The sequence below is a fragment of the Paroedura picta genome, chromosome 12 (assembly GCF_049243985.1).
Source record: "Paroedura picta isolate Pp20150507F chromosome 12, Ppicta_v3.0, whole genome shotgun sequence".
Classification (NCBI taxonomy): Eukaryota; Metazoa; Chordata; class Lepidosauria; order Squamata; family Gekkonidae; genus Paroedura; species Paroedura picta.
The window spans coordinates 19,750,625-19,770,034 of NC_135380.1; the positions used below are offsets into that span (position 1 = coordinate 19,750,625).

General features: G+C 44.8%; 1 long non-coding RNA gene across 2 annotated transcripts in view; it reads right to left on the minus strand.

The window, feature by feature from the left end:
- Nucleotides 1-1,255: 1,255 nt before the first annotated feature.
- LOC143821796 (uncharacterized) overlaps nucleotides 1,256-19,410 on the minus strand; it is a 127,691-nt gene continuing 109,536 nt past the window's right edge. For both annotated transcript variants that reach the window (XR_013225911.1, XR_013225912.1), the window contains exon 4: nucleotides 1,256-1,568. This is a non-coding gene — a long non-coding RNA (uncharacterized LOC143821796). The remainder of the gene's footprint in view (nucleotides 1,569-19,410) is intronic.

Genomic DNA, 19,410 nt, shown 5'->3' on the forward strand with positions numbered 1-19,410 from the left:
ACAAAATGTTACGATATTTTCCCTTGGTTTTTTTTTTTGTTTTTTGTTTTTTTAAGGATATGAATTCCTTTCCTCCTGTGCTGTGAGTTAACGCATTTGCCCAGGCTCACGTTTTTCTCCTTATGATTGCTCACTTTTTAAAGGTCATCAGGACTTTGACATTTGGCCGGGTTTCCCGCCTCCCTCTCCTGAATCCAGCTAATAAATGTTATTCCTACAGCCAATTTACTTGAGCTCCTAGCCAGAGGAATGTGTCTTCAACCTGCCAGCCCAAACGTCGATGTTTCAGAGATCACCCAGAAACAGGCTAAGGGCACAGTCCACTAAGTACCTACCTGGCCCAAGCCCCCATTGCAATGCCTGGCAGCTGAGCAAGAGCCCTGCTTTCACGCTGGTATTCTTCAATGGCTTGCAATGAACAGCAGTGGCTAGGCAGCGCTGCCTAGGAAGAAAAGAGAAGATGGGATGCTTGCTTTCCCCAGTCAAAAAGAAGGGAGAAAAAAACCTAACACAGGAGCATGAATTAAAAACCCAAGGGTTAAAGAAATCAAAATATAATAAAGGCATAATAATTCACATTCACCACATAGAAAGTTAAGGACGAAGAAGAAAAGCTGGAGGACAGCCTGCATGGTGTTGTGATTTAGAACAACAGCTTCTAATCTGGAGAGCTGGGTTTAATTCCCCACTCCTCCACATGCAGTCAGATGGTTGACCTTGTGCTAGTCACAGTTCTGTTAGAGGTATTCTCCCAGAGCTCTCTCAGCCCCATCTACCTCACAGGGTGTCAGTTGTGGGGAGAGGAAGGGAAAGGTCCTCTGGGTAGTGAAAAATGGGGCATTAAAGAAACAGCTCTTCTTTAAAGTTAAAATGATCAATTATAAGAAATATATATATATATATATATATATATATATATATATATATATATATATATATATATATATATATATATATTACAAAACGATTAAAAACAATATATAGGCTCAAAAGAGCAGAATGAAATTGTTTCATATTATTTAAAAAAGGACCATATGCAAGCCTGAGCAAATACGTTTCAGCCCAGTGGCTTTCTTCAGTGGTCAAATATACAAATTACACATTACACATTGACTCCAGAGATTAAGAACAAATGCACAAGTTTTTAAAAGTTGAACTGAACTTGCTTTAAAATAAATAAATGTGACTCACGTCAGAGATATAATGTAGATATAATGTAGATATAATGTAGAGGCCTATTTATTTATTCATTCATTCATTCATTTAATCTATATGCCACCCTCCCCGAAGGCTCAGGGCAGTTATAAATAACTTTCTGCCCTGGTTAAGGATGGTAAATGTATAATGTACCTTCCTATCAGGCTCCAAAGACAGGGAACCCCAGATGCAGTAGGGAGCCAGCAGTATATAATGGTATACAAATTTGCAAGCTCTCCAGAACTTCTCAACAAGTTACAAGGAGCAGAAAGGACAGAAAGGTGCTTCAGGCCTTCTGTCTGTATCTTGAGCAGGATGTGATGCAGACCTGATTAGACTGTGATGCTTGGGAGGGCTGGTTCTACTTTAGCCTGGAAGAGAGAAAAGAAAATGGGAGTCTCTAGTTAAACTAGCAGCGAACCAAGTGTCTCTCCAGCACCAAACAGAAAGGGCAGATTCGTTAAAAGGTCAGTATTAAGACAAAAACATGATGCTCCTGTTTCCCTAATGTGGTGTGAAACAGCAGTTTCAGACTTCAGGTTTCAGTTGGGATATTTTTTCTCTTGGTCCACAACACAAAAATGCTTCCCAGACATTGGCTGGAGAGGTTTTCTGCCTTAGCCGTTCTTTTTTACTCTACAGGCACAAATTCAAAGTTCCTCTGACATCCTCAGCCCACAAGATTCCAAAAGGAGGGGGAAAAAAAGGATATGAGGCCTGGCTTAATATTTGGCTTCACTAAGGATGCTTCCAATTAACCCTCCTCAACTCACTTTGCACATATTTTTCCAGGGAGTGCTTCCTCCAGAATCCTGTACGGCTGGTTTCAATGGCCTCCAATCAACAGCCCACATCCCAGCTGGATTCGTCCAAGCAAAACCCCCAAAGTTATTGCTTGGGATGGGCAGGAACTGAGGTGGTTCAGTTCGTGATTCACAGCCTGCCAGGTTTGCAGACCACGAACCATCACAGATTTTATGCACCAAATGAACCAGTTCAGTGTGTGAATTGGTAGAACTCACCCCCCCCCCCCACACACACACACACATGCTGGAGACACCAAACTCACAAGGGGTTTTCAGCAGATTACCTGCCTTCCAACTCTGGTAAGGATTAGATGTACAGGGTCTGAGTTCTGACCCCCTGAAAGAAGGAGCTCATAGAAAAGTACTTTCTGGGGAAATAACAGGTGCAATTTCTGGGGGGTTCAGGAATATGTATAACAGTTTCAAGTTAGAGACATCAAAGACACAGAGGACTTCCTTAGGATGCTCCTCTACGTGCCTTCCAGGTTCTGCTTCCCTGTTGCCATGACGTTTGGTAAATATTTAGGCTGAGAAGAGAGTCTGTTTGGAAATGCATCCATTCATGAACCGTCACAGAACCACCTTGAAGTGTCTGAAAGTTCAGGGAAAGTACGTGCCGGTTGACCCACCACAAACTTGAGTTCGTGAACCACGAACCAGCAAAAATTCATTAGAACTTTTGTTTTGGAGGATGGAAGGAATAAAGGAAGAAAAGAGAGCTCAATACAAGCAGCTTGCTTTGGCTTCAGTTTTCTCTCTCGGGCTAACATTCAATGCTGGAACACTGTCATGCGTTCACTCGCATCAGGAATGGACTGCCACCAATTCAGGTTCCATTGGTATCCTAAGTGGATCCTTGCCAGTTCCTCCTAGCAAGGCAGCTAGAAGAAAATGTGTGAGGGTGGGGGGGCGTTTGCCATCCCAAAGTAGCAAATGCCTCCCTAGGAAAGAGAGGCTGGCAGATCTTCCTCATCTTGTTAGGGTTTACATTCCAGCATGCTTGAAAAACATTCACTCCAAGAGTTGTTTGTACAAATGGGGACTGGAAGAGAAGATGTTTGTTATTTGGAGAGGACAACAGCCTATGCTTCAATTCATTCTTTAAAAAAAAAGATAAAAAGCAAACACTTACCCTCTCCTGTAAGGAGAAAGGAATGGGGAAGTATTAAAATACATGCTGCGAGATAAAGCGTGATCATTCTAACAAACCACATAAACCCATTTCATGTTCAATTGCATTTACAGTATCTTTGCATGACCATTCAGCGTGAAGGTGGTACTGGCTGCCCTAAATACTGACCGATGCTCCTTCATGCATCCTCCATATATGTGGGAATTCAAATTCAGAAGAACAATGGCGGTAAGGCCAACAGGTACACACACACACACACACACACACACACACACACACACATACATATGATGCAGGCATTTTGGTAGTGGTTGAACTCCTGGTCTCACAGCGACTTGTATCATTAGGCTATTGATCTTGAGTCATGGTGAATGTTGTAATATGAAGGGTCCACTGGACTGCGTGGAAGGTCAAAATAAGAAGGGTCCATTGGACCATAGTGAAATTTGGATAATAATATTGCACCAAAGAAGGTCTAGGACTGAAATGTCGGCATCGTTTCTTCATTTTGTCATCGTGAGCTTCAAACAGTTATTTCAGTCTTCTATGCTGCAAGTAGGATCTCCAAGCAAAAATTTTAAAAAGACTTGAGTTTGGAAATAAGCACGTTATTTTATGTATATCATAAGGATAAAGATTGTGGTAGACTACACAGGCTACATCCCTTGTTGAATTCTCTCTGCTGTATTATTACTTTCTTTGTTGCTAGCGACTAGGAGGTAGGCAGTCTGACTCCTGAACTGAAAACGAACAGCAGAGAAAAGGAAAAGCAGCCCCAATGCTCTCCCCTCCACCACAACTCCAATTTCTTTTTATTTTAAAATAAGTTCAGACTTCATTGTGTTTAGATGCTCTGTGCTCTTCTCTGGGTCCCGGCCAGCACCAGTAACACATTTTGTTCTTCTTCATGTACTTGCAAAGAATGGCAGCACACAGCCAGCCGATGGAGCTAGCAGCACCCTTCAGTGGCCAAGACATCCCCGTCCATCCTGCTGCAACTGCTGCTTAAGTTACAATCCCATTGTCCCAACACCATTCAATATATCAAATGCTGGATTCAACCAGAAAAACACAGATTCCATATTACTGAATATTCAGTCTAATACCCCATTCTCTCGTAGCACAACAGAGAGGATCCTGACATGCGTGGCTGCCTACTGTCAATCCCCAAGCAGTCAGACATTCCACTGCAGCAATACTAAGGTTAATTGCCTCCGGAAGAAGGAAAGGAAGACTTGCAGTGTCTCCGTCAGATCGTCTTTATTTACAAACATACAAATCAGCACCTTTCGGAAGCTGATTTCCAAAAGACTTCCAAAAGCAGGCAGCAAAAACTCACAAAAGCCAGGGGATAACTAGCAAGGTGAAGTGCAATACATTTGACATTCGGCAAATTGTTGCGGAAAAGGAGTTCCGCAGTGAAGGCGCTCCGGCAGAAAAGGCCTGTCTCCAGTACTTAGCAACCTTATTCATGCAGGAAGTAGAGCTGACAGCTCCTGAATGGGCCTGGAGATCTCCTGACATTACAATTGACCTTCAGAGGACAGAGGAGAAGAAGAAGAAGAAGAAGAAGAAGAAGAAGAAGAAGAAGAAGAAGAAGAAGAAGAAGAAGAAGAAGAAGAAGAAGAAGAAGAAGAAGAAGAAGAGCTGGTTCTTATATGCCACTTTTCTTTACCTGAAGGAGTCTCTAAGCAGCTTACATTCGCATTCCCTTTCCTCTCCCCACATCAGGCACCCTGTGAGGTGGGTGAGGCTGAGAGAGCCTTGATATTACTGCTCAGTCAGAACAGAAAAAGAGTTGGTTCTTACATGCCGCTTTTCTCTACCCGAAGGAGCCTCAAAGCAGCTTACATTCACCTTCCCTTTCCTCTCCCCACAACCTCTCCCGGTCTTCGCTGCTTTTATATAGTACTTTAATAATTATTTTACTTATTATTGGATTTTTATACTGCCACTCCTAGGCCAGCCATTATGGTTCACAGCATAATGATAAAACCATTAACCTCATAAGACAGCAAGCTATGCCCTCTTGCCAACAATGAAATCGGAGTCCAGTAGCACGTTTAAGACCAACAAAGATTTATTCAAGGCGTGAGCTTTCGAGTGCAAGCACCCTTCCTCACTTGCCCTCGAAAGCTCATGCCTTGAATAAATCTTTGTTGGTCTTAAACGTGCTACTGGACTCCGATTTCATTGTGCGACTTCAGACCAACATGGCTACCCATTTGAATCTATCCTCTTGCCAACAGTACAACATACTAAATAGAAATAGAAAAGACTTGTATTGCTTAATTTTAGTTTAATCAATAAGATAAAGATAAAAGTATCCCCTGTGCAAGCACCGGGTCATGTCTGACCCTTGGGGTGACGCCCTCCAGCGTTTTCATGGCAGACTCAATACGGGGTGGTTTGCCATTCCCTTCCCCAGTCATTACTGTTTACCCCCCAGCAAGCTGGGTACTCATTTTACCGACCTTGGAAGAATGGAAGGCTGAGTCAACCTTCAGCCGGCTGCTGGGATTGAACTCCCAGCCTCATGGTCAGAGCTTCAGACAGCATTTCTGCTACCTTACCACCCTGTGCCACAAGAGGCTCTAGTTCAGGGGTAGTCAAACTGCGGCCCTCCAGATGTCCATGGACTACAATTCCCAGAAGCCCCTGCCAGCATTCGCTGGCAGGGGCTCCTGGGAATTGTAGTCCATGGACATCTGGAAGGCCGCAGTTTGACTACCCCTGCTCTAGTTTAATCAATACGTTTAGATTAATTGGGAGATGGGGGAGTTTGTTGGCTGAAATTACCCATCCTGCCGCTAGCCATTCCTGCAGAAAAACAAAGCCATCCCCACAACGCACATTCTGTTGCACAACCCTTCCACAAGCTTGGGGGAATGAAATCTACCATGCTACAATTTCTATGATCAAGAACTAAGTGCTCTCCAAGGTCACTCTCAATACAAAGAAGGAACATTTGTAGCGGGGGAAAACTCAGTCCTCACAATTGAGGATTCAAAATGAAACACTAACAACTAGCCAAGAGGCCGTAAGCAGGACTCTCAGGAGAGGCTGGAATTGTCATCCTCCGCAAAGGCCTCTTGCGCAGAAGTAATTATGCCCAGGGTCTTTCAAGGACAGGTAGCAAGTAGCAAGGCGCATGAACATTTGATTAGGTGTGATTGCGGTAGGAGAAGCTTGCCAGTGGAACTTTTCACTGCTTGTAAGGGGCCGCTTTAATAGAAATGATTGTCGTTCCATGAAGCCGGCTTGGAAAATGTAAGATGCTCACACATACTTGTCACTGGATGGTTTCACGTGAAACAGAAAATACATTAACCTTAGTGGTATATGGCAGTGGGGGGTGTTTCAACCATGCTTGTGTTTCTTTGGGGTTTCACTCGGCAACACCCCTGACAACTACCATGCAAGGGCCGTGCAGCTGAGAGAGACTGACTAGCCTAAAATCATCCAGTAAGGATAGATTCAAATGGGTAGCCGTGTTGGTCTGAAGTAGTACCATAAAATCAGAGTCCAGTGGCACCTTTAAGACCAACAAAGATTTATTCAGGGCGTGAGTTTTCGAGTGTCTGAGGAAAAGTACTTGCACTTGAAAGCTCACACCTTGAATAAATATTTGTTGGTCTTAAAGGTGCCACTGGATTCTGATTTTATCATCCAATAAGGTTCCTGGGCAAACCAAGATTGGGTTTTCCCTGTGCTAGTTCGATCATCTAATTCAGGACTGCCCAGCCTTTCTGAGCCTGTGAATACCTTTTGAATTATGATGCAGTGTGGTGGCACAGCCACAAAATGGCTGCCATAGGAGGCAGAACCAGCTGCAAAATGGCTGCCACGGCTTACTTGCAGTCACACAATGAAGATCCTTGTCCTGCGGTAGCAACTGCTGCCAAGCAACGTTTTTAAAGATCTGGCCCGCCAATCAACTCTCCAATGGCCAATCAGAAGCCTTGCTGGGCATCAGCCTCACCTGCTTTCAAAAAGCAGGAAAGGTATCAGCAGGCTTCATGGCGCCCAAGGGCACGATGCTGGGGATCCCTGATTGAATTGCCACACTGCACCCAAGCCATTATAAGTAGCTCATCTGCATATTGTTATGCAAGAACAGGAAAGGTCGTTTCTGCTGCTCCAAACATCTGTTGTTTCACCTGTCAGCTGTAGGACCAAAACTGCTCTCACCTTAGATCATAGTGACATCAACAACAACTTTGTTCATCGCCCACCGTTCCCTGGTAGGCTCAGGGTGGGTAACAATGCAGTTGGGACATTCAAATACAACATTCCAATAAAGAAAGAAACATAAAACAATAATTAAATAAATCTAACTCGGTTAGAAGAAGAAGGGGACGACAGAGAATGAGGTGGCTGGATGGAGTCACTGAAGCAGTCGGTGCAAACTTAAATGGACTCCGGGGAATGGTAGAGGACAGGAAGGCCTGGAGGATCATTGTCCATGGGGTCGCAATGGGTCGGACACGACTTCGCACCCAACAACAACTAGGTTTTCAAAATTAGTTCAATTGTTTAAAAACAGGTACAAATCCTTCTGAGGGGAGGGGCTTGGTTGGTGTTAGGCCAGATTTCTGTGGATGGTTCTTAAGTTTCCAGATAATAACCAGATATTACCGCCCACAGGGTCCTTGTGCCACTTTCCATGTGGAAAGACAAGCATCAGGGAGGAAAATCACCCTCTAAGAAAGCATACAAGTCCCCTGGGCTTCCCCTAAGCCACAGCCAGCAGGCAGTATAAAGACAAAGGGTAACAGCTTTGCAGAATGAGCTTACAGAATTCGTGGCTACCAGACAGTTCTCTATTTTACCTGTCTTTGAAAGGCATTCAAAAAAGGACAGCCTGGCTATGAACGTTAAAGGGGACCTCTGCTCAGAGGCAGTGTTCTGCCCCATGCTTATTGCTAGGGGGCAGCAGTGGGAGGAATTCATCACACGTCTGGCTTGGAAAAATCCCTGGCCTAATCCGGCATTGCTTGTCTCAAACGATGTTCCCTGAGCCATAACCAACACAGCCCCACCCCTTCTAGGTTATCACTGATACTGTGTGGCTCAGAGACAAACATGCGTCTAAGGAGTGCCTCAAAGGAACCCTGGGTGTGGGATCCGAGCCCCGACGGCACCGTTCTCACTGACTGAAACACGAACCCCGGCAGCCGCTGCTGTTCCAAGCAGAGCTAGCTAGCCAATCTCGGGCTGCCAATGCACCAGGGCTGACCTGCTCTCGGGCTTTCAGAGCACCTCGCGGTGCCGACAGCAGCACATACAGCCGTCCCCAGCATGAAGACAAACATGAAGTCCTGCAAATGGGCTCCTGTTGAAAGCACAACATCTACACGGGTCGCTTGAGAAATCAGCAGCCTCCGCATGACCCAAAGAATCTGTCCTGCAGTCTCCATTTCTTTTCTTGGAAAACAGACCCCCGAAGCGTCAGCTTTACAGATTCTTCAGTGATTGCTTTGACCTCGTTGTCATCAGGCAGCTTCCAATGTCACCTTGGGCTGGGCCAGGGATGGAGGCCTTGGGCAGGATCAGGGCCCACAACATACCAAGTCAAAGGACAGTCAGCCAGAGAGTATAGTTGGAACAAGCCAGAAGTTAAAGCCAGAGATCAGACAGTTCTTGGCATTGGACTTGGAGCCAAGATTTGTATGCCAGAGGAAAGAATCCAGTGGTAGCAGACAGGAACAGACAAAAGAAGCAAAAGGCTGGAGCCGGCAATGGGAAAGGCTCATGGAGCGAAACAGAATTCTCCCTATCCCTCTCCCCCCCCCCACTCCTGCCCAACACAGCTGGAATGTAGCAGCAGCTTTTCCAAGAGCTCCAGCATGGCTAAGTGGTCGGAGTCTCTCACGGGAGACCTGCAATGAAACCCTCTCTTTGCTCACTGCTAAACCTCCACATGTGAACTTAGCCTAGGCATCCTTAGCCTCACCCGCCTCACAGGGCTGTTGTGAGCTCCTTGAGGAAAAGTGGGGTTTTTCAATTCTTTAAAAGAAGAGCTTCTTTACCTAAGTGCTGCATGACAGACAAACATTTAGCAGAGGCGAAGTTTCCCCCATCACTTCACAGCCTGCAGCATAACCTACCAGAATCCAAGCCAGCAAATCAGAGAGCCAGTGGCATAGGCTGTGAACTAGAAAGTGAGTCACTGGTTCGAATCTAGCCTTCGGCCCTGAACTCTCTAGTGCTCTCTTAGCGTTCCACCTTCAAGGAGCAGATAATAATGTTGACCTAGCCAGTTTGGTGTAGTGGTTAGGAGTGCGGACTTTTAATCTGGCATGCCGGGTTCGATTCTGCATTCCCCCATATGCAACTAGCTGGGTGACCTTGGGCTCGCCACGGCACTGATAAAACTGTTCTGACCGGGCAGTGATATCAGGGCTCTCTCAGCCTCACCCACCCCACAGGGTGTCCGTTGTGGGGAGAGGAAAGGGAAGGCGACTGTAAGCCGCTTTGAGCCTCCTTCGGGTAGAGAAAAGTGGCATATAAGAACCAACTCTTCTTCTTGTTCTACCTTACTGTTCTAAGACAAGAAGGGAATGTGGTGTGTTATCCTTTCCACACTAAAACGTTATCTAAACACGTAGTGGTATCCTGCAGACAAGCCAGAGAGAGCACACAGAGCACCACAGAGGTGAGGATGAGCAAAGGCAGTCGGGCCAGGGAGATAAAGCAACTGAGGTCTTGAAGGACGGCATGTTAACAGCCATGGGATTTCCAAAACACTTGGGGCTGAAAGGCCACTCTCACTATCAGGTCTAAGTGGAAAGGCTCCTGTAGCCTCTATTCCATCCCCACTTCAACTCCAGGCTAGCTCAATCAAATGGAGAAATGCATCAAAGGAGAGCCCCCCAGAAACTGGTGGAAGTTTTTTGTATTCTGCAATTCTGAGTCTGGTCTCAGTAAAGCAGGCCCCAGGAAACCAAGGACTTGCCTCCCTAACCTTACTCTTCCACCTCTTCGCCCTTCAGATTTTGGGTACCTGATAGCAATACCCCCATTGTATAACCCCAGACCTGCTGGCCTCTAGGCTTCTCATAAAGTCCAACTCCTACTTGTCCTCTGACCTGGATGGAAAAGTTGGGTATATCTATCTTAAGATGGCAACCAACCCACCCTTTTGGATCCCTGCAAGTCTTCTGGTTACGTGTCTCTGCTGATCTGAAGAGTCCTCATTTTTCCCCCTCTGCTCATAAAAGATAATTTATTTGTCAGTTTCTTGGTCAACAGACTTTTGATTGTTTTCCTTGTTGGTATTTGACTTTTTTTTAATGAGGTTGTGCTTTATTCTTTACTTAATGCCATAACTATTCATAATTTCTCTGGTTTGCTGCCTTGGGAGTCAGGTAGCGATTCAGCAGGATAGGATTTTTAAAAATACTGAGCTGTAGGGGGTATGTATTCGGCATAAACCAAGCTGAAAAAATACCTGAAAAATACCAGTAAAGTATTGGGGAGGGGAACTATTTAAATTGAATGCAGATCAGAGAATCTTATCAGCTCCCAGTATAGCCGAGAGAGTGGAGCTTTAGTCCAGGGGTAGTCATCCTGTGGTCCTCCAGGTGCCCATGGGCTACAATTCCCATGAGCCCCTGCCAGAAAACACTGGCAAGGGCTCATGGGAATTGTAGTCCATGGACATCTGGAGGGCCGCAGTTTGACTACCCCTGGTGTAGGGGTTAGGAGAGGTGGGCTCTCATCTGGAGAACCAGATTTGATTCCCCACTCCTTCACATGAAGCTAGTTGGGTGACCTTGGGCTAGTCACAACTTTCTCAGAGCTCTCTCAAGTCCCACCTACCTCTCAAGAGGCTTGTTGTGGGGAGGCAAGTACAATTCCACAGGGCCTGAAAGACAGAGCTCTTGTGCCAGGCCTACAGTTAAGGCCGGCCCACAAGTTGGGGGGGGCATAATTAACACCATATGTGCTTCCCCTGCAGGTACACCATCTCCCACTGGTCCCTCCCTTGACTGAGAGACCTAACAGGTAATTAGCTGTGTATAAACACTAATTAGTGACTGTGAGCTGCCAGTTTAACTACTGAATATATTGGAATATTTAATAAAATTGTAAACTATTTATTGTTTGTTTTATACTGCATTAATATTGTCTAGATGTACCCCACCCTGAGATGGCAGGACCAAGAAGGGCAGGCTATAATTGTAATTATAAATAAATAAGTAATCTGCTTTGAGACGTCTTAAGGTAGAGAAAAGTGAGATATAAAAAATGTTCTCTTCATCTCCATTATCTTATTTCCATCACCCTGTACTGACCCATCCGTTCCAACTATTTATAATACTTTGTTTAAACCCTTTGACTGATTCTCCAGCTGCAGTTACTTTAGTCTGTTCCAGCATTCATTTCATTCATTCATTCATTTATTCATTCAAGCAAAAGAAGTTGCTGGCATAGAAAATGATTACCAATAGGTTCTTTAAAACAATAACCATAACTAATACATAAGGCAGGCTAACTGGATCAGCAGCAAACTTGAATTAGCAGTAAAGTTCACTCTTTATGTCCAGGATAAAAAATGAGTCCATTGAGCAGTACCCATTTAATTTCATATAGTCACAGCTGACCTATTTTCTGTCCTGACAGAATCACAGACATGCATCCGACAAACAACAATAAACTTTATTAACGGTCATTTAGACCAATACAAACTGTAGTATAGTGTTGTGTCACCACACATGGTATAAAATACTAGCACAAAATCCCATTGTATAAAAAATACAATATGTTCTAGGCTCCAACCTCCCCCCCCCCCGGCCCAGCAGCTCTGCCAAGGCTGTGGCAAGGCTGGTTGGGACGGGGGGTGAGTGCTCCCTGCCTCCCCACCCACCCAGGCAGCCCCGCTGAGGCCTCACCAGGCCACGGCAAAGCTGGTCGGGGCGGAGGCCTTGCCTCCCTCCCCACTCACTCACCCAGGCAGCCCTGCTGAGACCTGGCAAGGCTACAGCGGGGTTGCTCAGGCTGGGGGCGCCTTATCTGACTGCCACCTCTTTGTGCAGGCGGAAGGCGGTGGGGGAGGCAGTTGGGGACAGTGTGTCCCCTGCCTGATTGGTTCCTTGGGGGAGCAAGTGCCCTCCCAGGGGGCCAATCATGGAGGTGGAGGCAGTTATGGGCAGGCCATCTGCTGCCTGGTTGGTGCTCCAGGGCAAGTGATTCCCCAGGGGCCCAATCAGGTAGGTGATGAGTCCCAACTCCTCCCACCATCCTTCTCCAGCTTTATTTATGGTACAGATATAGATACACACACATACACGCATACACACACAAGATGTACATCAAGATAAATTATTTAAAAGTTGCTAGAACATACAGGCAGCCGGCTCAAGGTTGACTCAGCCTTCCATCCTTCCGAGGTCGGTAAAATGAGTACCCAGCTTGCTGGCGAGTAAACGGTAACGACTGGGGAAGGCACTGGCAAACCACCCCATATTGAGTCTGCCATGGAAATGCTAGAGGGAGTCACCCCAAGGGTCAGACATGACTCAGTGTTTGCACAAGGGATGCCTTTACCTTTACCTTAGAACATACAAGCAATAAAACAGAGACCATAAAACCACATCACTATGTGTACAAATATTTTCTTATCCTCTGAGTTTAATGCATAACTTAATACTGGCCACACACAATTTAGCAGTATAAACTGTAATTTGAAGTTTCTCATCACTCTTTCCTACTGAGGACAGGCCTGAAAATCGTTCCAATGCTGGTTGACAAACAGACAAAAATTCCAGGTGTGGCATAGCACAATCTGGATATTCTAATCTTCAGCTATTTGGGTTCGCATACACCATACTAAATGAAGGATTCAAATGTTGGTCTGAAGTAGCACAATAAAATCAGAGTCCAGTAGCACCTTTAAGACCAACAAAAATTTATTCAAGGCGTGCGCTTTTGAGTACAAGCACTCTTCGTCAGACAAAGAGTTTTGCACTCGAAAGCTCACGCCTTGAATAAATCTTTGTTGGTCTTAAAAGTGCTACTGGACTCTGATTTTATCAAACTAAATGAAAAGTAGGGAGTGCCAGGAAAGGCTCTTCCGAGCTACTTGGATCAGCAGAGCATCTGCAGGGTCTCCCACTTCGGAGTGAGGCTGCAACTCAAGGGGAAGGGACTTTTAACTCTGGAAGGGCAGAGTAGTGGTAAGAGCTTCGTATCTGAGGGGTTCTAGGGCCAGTTTGGTATAGTGGCTAGGGGTGTGGACTTCTAATCTGGCATGCCGGGTTCGATTCTGCATTCTCCCACATGCAACCAGCTGGGCGACCTTGGGCTCGCCATGGCACTGATAAAACTGTTCTGACTGGGCAGTGATATCAGGGCTCTCTCAGCCTCCCCCACCTCACAGGGTGTCTGTTGTGTGGAGAGGAAAAGGAAGGCGACTGAAAGCCGCTTTGAGCCTCCTTCGGGTAGGGAAAAGCGGCATATAAGAACCAACTCTTCTTCTTCTTCTTCTTCTTCTTAGGTTCAAGTCTTCATTTGTATGAAGCCCACTGGGGAACTTGGGGTCAGTCATTCTCAGCCTAGCCTACTTCAGAAGGCTGTTGTAAGAGTAAAATAGGGAAGAGAGAACAATGTACTCCACACCCAGTTAATTGGAAGGAGGTGGAATAGATATGCTTTAGAGATAGATTTTCTTTATGCCGTTTTCCTGACCAATCCTAGGGCTGTTATTTGTCCCGTTGAGGAAAATGTACACATTGCCTTATTTGTTTATGTTTATCCCAATATGGCAAATAGCTCCAAAGGGCCATATGTGCTTAGTCATAATAATCCTTGTAATGTGGCTCCGATCTGAACCAGTGTCTCCTGTGGAAGCTATTTACCAATATGGAAGTTTATCATCCAGTCTGGCCCATGAGAAGCATTTGAAAATGTGAATTCTAGACTTACATCTTTTTTTTTTTAAGGATGAATCCCTATTTTTTTTAAGGATTAAATTAAATTTTTTTAAGGATGAATCCCTTTAAGGATGAATCCCATAAACCAGGGGGGGAAAAATAAATGCAAATAGGAATTCCCATGCTTGCACAGTATAGTCCATATTTAGTGAAGGAAACATGTGTTCAAAACCACAAAGGATTATGTAAAGGGAATTCTTGCATGTGTGAAACTTGGACAAAAATTAAACGTCCTTATGCATATTTTCAAATTCTTGCAAGCCACAATGTTTTGTACAGCAGTGGACGTGGATATTATTTATTATTATGTGTTCTGTATCAAGGATTTAAGCACCAAAGGAAACCGTAAACTCTCTTTAGATGGAGTTAGGCAAAGTACATATATTTGCATAGTATGCTTCTTTTGCATAATTTCACAGTATTTTTCCCTTACATTTAGGTGCTATTTGGGTGCTATGGATGTGGAAATCTGCTATGACCTGGAACTAACAGAAATTCCACCCTACACTTGTTTAGAATCCATGCAAACAGGCAATTTTAATTTCCCCTGTATCTGAAGGACCAGATGCTCATATCTGGGTAATCATAGTCTTTCTGTTACATTTCTTATCTCACTATTCTTCCAAACAGCACAGGGAGGCACATCTGTCTCCTTTCCTTTATGCATCCTCACAACAACCCTGTGAGGTAGGTTAAGTTGAGAAAAAGTGACTTAACTGAAAGCTAACAAACAAGTTTCATGGCAGAGGGGCATTTTCAACCTGGGTAGTTCAACCTCCTAGTTCAAAATGCCAACAACTACATCACACTGGCTCTCTTTTGAAAAATACATGTCAGGAAGAAGAAGATTATTGCTTAGCCATCTCCCTGAGGGCTGACATTCTAATGTGATATTAAAACTACATCGCATTAGAGCATCTTGTAATCCACACTGGAGAATCTCAGTGTATCCCCGAGTGCACTTTTCCAGAGATGTTTTAATCATGAAAATGCACACTTAGGGTATCCCGGTGGCAGGGTTGGTGTGTGTGTGTGGGGGGGGGGGGGACCCATGCTCTGCAGTCTCCAGGGAACTATACAGATGTTTTTGTTATGTCCGCTAAATTAAGGGAACACAGAACTGTATGAGAAAAGCACTTAAAAATTCAGCAGTTTCCCAACCACTGCAGACACTGGAGGTGATGAGTAATTTAAAAGAACAGTGCAGCAAAGGGAGACGGAGTCTGGTCCTCTCCCATTCCTCAGTTCACAAACTCGGATGGAAGTTCATCACAGCAAACCTAGAGAGAAGGGAATCAAACACTAAATGAGAAGGAGCTGGAGGAATCCACCCATCCCATGTTTTCCATGCGCAAGGGTTGTTCTTCTTACACGGAAGAACATAAAGTCCAGGAAGACTTCATCTGCAGTCTGAAGCAGTTCCGTTCAGCTGCCACTTTACCATCTCACTGATAACTGGGCCAGAATAACAAAAATGTATTGGTTTTATACCAGTTTAATTCTCATGGTTTCTCCCCCCCCCCCAAAAAAAAAAAAACAAACATCCTGGGGATTTTACTTGGATTAGGAGCTGCCAGCAATTCCTCACAGGAGAACAGTGACCTCGGAAAAAGGAAAGGCTGTTCTAAAATGTGCTAGGTGGGTTCCAATAAGAAGACACCTCTTAGTTGTCTTCCTTCCAGGCTAAACAGACCAAACTTCCTCAGCCTTTCCTCATACGACTTGGTCTCCAAACCGCCCCACTATTTTTGCTGCCCTCCTCTGGACACATTCCAGTTTGTCTACATCCTTCTTGCGGTGCCCAAAACTGAATACAGTACTCCAACGTAACACAAATGCAGCAGTGTAGGACACTGTAGCTTCATGGGGCCACTGTACCTGTCCATCTGGATCGCATAAACCATCAGAGGGGGATATGACTTATGGTCGTGGTGTCAACAGAAGGAAAGGATGGCAGCACAAAGAACAAGAGATGTTTGTTCTAAGGGGAGCTTGGAAGTTCCAAAGTGACACTGGGCCTGCTGACTCTCCCGGAACAATGAAATTCCAAATAGTCTCCATTTTTGATAACTGGATGTAAACTGAAACTTTGAGCAGGACAGAACAGAAAATGCTTAGATCGGGTACATATCCACTGGGTTTGCTCCTGGATGGTGTCGTTCTCCTTTCCCCAGCAGCAATGGCTTCTGCTGCCGCCATTTTGCTCTCACACAGGAAGTACCACTGAGTCAGGAATCACACACTGAACATGGTGACAAGACAGCATCCGGTAGCCAATAAGAGTTGGTTATGTGATGGCATCCCCAAAGACAATGAGGAGGGGGGCATGTCAACAAAGACGCAAGCTTCTCTCAAAGGATGCCAAATAGTCCTTAGTAGTCCCAGCCTCCTAAGCATAGATAAACCCTTCTGAGTCCATGGAAGTCAGCAGGTTTAGGAGGTTGTGCAACTCTGCTCAGGATGGCACTGTCAAAGGGGATAGCTTTTGTGAGGCCATAAAGACCTGTGAACTCATGGATATATGACCCTTGTTTGGGGACCCAGTCATTCATATATGGCATAACTATCATAAATTAATGAGCTGTTTACTGCAAGGGTTTATTACTGCTTGTGGCCCCTCCCGCACGTGTGCTGCTGGTTCCTTTCCTAAACATACTCCAGATGACAACTTTATGACACATTTTCAATAATTTATCAATGAATCTTTCACTTGACAAGTAACCACAATTCTCTGTAGCCCAAATGTCCATCTGGAATATCTCAGATGACATGTTGGATCACTCTGCTCTGTCAGACCAAGCTTATAAAAATTGTTCCTCTTCCCGTTGGCCGTGAAACAGGAAGTTATAAATTTGATTTTCAACTTGTTCGGCCCTGGAGCCTTTAAAACACTGTATTTGGGAACAGGAAAAAAATGTCTTTCTGCAACGCCCTTTTGACGGTTTTCCCGCATTCCCCATTAAGTGTCCCTTTTCTTCAAGGGACAGGGAAGCTTTATATACCATTCACAATAGTAATATTAATTCCCAGACTATGCCTGCAAGATTTTTTTTTAAACTTTGTAAATATTAGCTCCTTTATGTTATACCTAGCGAAAAGAAAGCCAAGGTGGGAAAACTATGAGTGGTTTCCATCCATTCATGTTCCAACATTTAATTTTTCAATCATTACCTTCTATCGCCGCATTTACTTCCTTCCGATTGTCCACTGGCATTTAAATGAAGCCTAAAAATAACTCCCGTCTACTAAAAATAGCAATCAGCAACAGTGGAAATGCCACTTATTAGCAAAGGGCAGCTGAGCAGGTGAGTGAGATGATGCCATTGATAACTGAAGGGTCTTCAAGTTCTTGAGGCAATAAATATTTACACGCCGTGGGCAATAGCTCTTGTTACAACCCTGGAACTGTTCTGTGTTTTCAAGGTGCCTAAGAGAATTTAGAAAATGGATCCCGTGGGAAGGAAAGCAAATGCTGGTGTTTAACTTGGACCATTTTTAGAATCTCTGTGTGATTTTTTTTAAATCCAGTTCTTCCCAAGTGATACCCAAGAACCTCAAGGTGTGCTACGCCCTTTTAGCCCAACAATAACCTTGAAAGACAGTTTAGGCTGAAAGAGAAGGACTTACCCAAAATCATAGAATCAGAGTTGGAAGGAGCCATACAGATCAGGTCATCTAGTCCGATGCCCTGCTCAATGCAGGATCAGCCTAAAGCAACTATAATAAGTATCTGCCCAGCCATTGCTTGAAGAATGACAATGATGGGGAGCTCACCACCTCCTTAGGTAGCTGATTCCACTGCTGAACTACTCTGACTGTGAAAATATTTTCCTGATATATAGATGTTCATGGACTACAGATGTTCATGGACTACAATTCACATGAGCCCCTGCCAGCAAATGCTGGCAGGGGCTCATGGGAATTGTAGTCCATGAACATCCGGAGGACCACAGGTTGACTACCCCTAGTTTAGACCACTGTCCCTAATAATTTGTCCAAATCATTTTGTGAATGATTTTGTATAACCCATTTTCTGTATAGAGAAGCCCTCTTTTGATTAATTCAGTGTTAAATAGGTTGCAAAATGCTAGGAGACTGGGAGCCTTCCTGAATTTCTCCAGGCAGGGCATACCATAGGTTGGGGGTCAGAACAGAGAAGGCCCATGTACACGACAGCCGATTGATTTTGCCCGCCTGCATGGTGGCACTCACAGAAGGCCCTGCTCAGATGAGAGAAGCTGTTGTGGCAGAACATTAGGGGAGAGATTGTCTCACGGATATGGGCCCTCAAGGCTATGGGCAGTTAGGGCCAATATTCAGAATTGAGCCCAGCAACCAATGGGCAGCCATAGGAATGACTGCAAAATCCAATAGCGTCCCCCATGTTCCTGCCCCCCCCCAGTTCTCCCCCTCCCCCAGCAGGTAGAGGCAACCCTACCTTGAGATCATTTCAAACTGGGAAAACAGCACAAGGGAGATGGTTAAACACTCTTTCCCTGCCCCCCAAACTCCAATCAGGCCCCTATGAACCTGAGAGATGCCACCTTCCAGAACATAACACAGGGGGACATACCTGAGAAAAATGTATCAGGTTCTTAGGCCCCGAGTGTGGGTTTGGATCTAGTTCTCCCCTATCTTCATCTGACATACTTAATGATCTGATTTACCCAAAGTGGCGTTTACACTGCTTTTTGCATGTCTTGCACTGCGATTAGATCCAACAGTAACGATGCTACTGAATATGAAAGGCTACAGAGACCAAACAAGAGAATGTAGTGAAACATCCATAGAATATTTCCCTCGGCAGGGTTTTTACTAGGTGCGGATGGCCAACAAAATCACATATTTTCTGGTTTAATCTTTTAAAAATAGCTCTTTGATTTCGTTTTACAGCCTGTTGGAGGAAGCTCCCATCAGCCTGACGGCCCACTCTGCTCCAAGGGCTTGATATGCTTTTCATTTATGACTGTAATGCTTTGCAGCCACTTGGCTTCTGTTGAGCTAACTCTGAATCAGAGGTTGGTTATGGGAAAGGGAGGATACCGAGCACGGTCTGGAAAGGGAAGAGGAAAATCCAAAGAAGCTCAGGTATTTAGTCAAGTATATATGGGCTTTGCTCTCTTGAACGAAAGGAAAGCAGCTTCCAAACAATTAAAAAACATGACATGCAAAATCCAATAAATCAATAGAGCAGCATAATGTTTTGTTGATTTATTTAGGGGATTTACATGCCTCCCCTCCAGAGTCTTGCTCCAGCTGGCTTGCAAGTAAAAACAATGCCATAAAATCATAAAGAACGTTATAAATCATCAATATCAAAACAAAAGCCTGGGCATAA